Source organism: Pinus tabuliformis, chromosome 5_2, assembly GCF_031772625.1.
Source record: "Pinus tabuliformis cultivar Carrire ecotype Pingquan chromosome 5_2, CPIR1, whole genome shotgun sequence".
NCBI classification, from domain to species: Eukaryota; Viridiplantae; Streptophyta; class Pinopsida; order Pinales; family Pinaceae; genus Pinus; species Pinus tabuliformis.
Genome location: NC_142306.1, coordinates 302,018,135 through 302,019,548, shown reverse-complemented (window position 1 = coordinate 302,019,548; position 1,414 = coordinate 302,018,135).

Sequence of the window (1,414 nt, the reverse complement as noted above, 5' to 3'; positions counted from 1 at the left end):
GATAGTTGTGGGGCGTATCAGTGTACCCCACAAATATCCCAACCTCTGCGGTCGGCTCCAACTTCTTCCTGGCATCCTTCGTCACATGCATGTAAACGTTAGCACCAAAAATCCTCAAATGAGAAAGATCAGGCTTCTTACCAGAATAAGTCTCCTCAGGTGTACTCATGCCAAGTATCCAATGAGGACAACGGTTCTGCACATAAACTGCTCTATTGCATGCTTCCGCCCACAAGTGAAGGGGTAGGCCCTGATCATGCAACATTGCCCGTGCAACACCCACAATCGTTCTGTTCTTCCGCTCAGCTACCCCGTTCTGCTGTGGGTTATGGGGATCTATGAGCTCTCTACGAATCCCTTCTGTCTTGCAGAAATCCTTGAACTCGTTCGAGATGTATTCACCACCATTATCGCTCCTAAGAGCCTTCACCTTCTTCCCCGACTCCTTCTCGACCAGTGCTTTGAATTCACAGAACTTTGAATATGTCTCGCTCTTCTTCTGCATGAAGAAGATCCAGCACTTACGAGAGAAATCATCAATAAAAATCACATAATACCTGTGTTTTGCTGTCGAAGCAACTGAGAAAGGTCCACACACGTCTGTGTGAATTCTCTCAAGGATCGTCGTGGCGACTATCCTTCTCGTGAAAGGTGGCTTTCACAAACTTCCCCAAAGTACACCCCTTGCACTGATCTGACTGCGCAAGTGTGCCTTTAGGAAGCCCTGTAGTGATCTGCTGCAGTATCTTCAAGGCTCCATGGTGAAGGTGACCCAATCTCCTGTGCCACAACTCGCCATCATCCCGGCTCACCAATCCTTCTGCCTTGCCTGCCATCGCTGCGCATCCATCTACATGCAACTGATAAAGGTTCCTCACTCGAACCCCTATCTTCCGGGTCTCACCAGTTGTCTTGCTGCGCAGGAAGGCCTTTCCCTCGCTGAAAACAACATCATACCCCTTGTCTTCTAACATCGCCACTGAGATGAGATTCTTCTTCAATCCTGGAACATGCATGACTTCCTTCAATACAAAGGGTTTACCAGACTCCCTCTCAAAGGAAATGGTACCGATACCGGTCGCACTGTATCTACCATCATCGCCCATCTCGATGTGCACTCCAAGATCTTTGTCCTCCAGATCAGAGAACAAATCTCTATCTCCCGTCATGTGAAAAGACACACCACTGTCCAAGAACCACACTGATCCCATCACACTTGAAACCAAGCATGCGATCAATGAAAAATCAAGCTCAAACTGAGAAGCTAAGGCCTCTCCCCCTACTGATCCAGCAGCTTGCTTGTTCTTCTTCTTCTGCGGACAATTTGTGGCATAGTGTCCGTGCTGGTGACAGTGAAAACACTTCACCTTGGACATATCCTGCTTCTTGCCTTTCGCACCAGACTGAGAAGTTT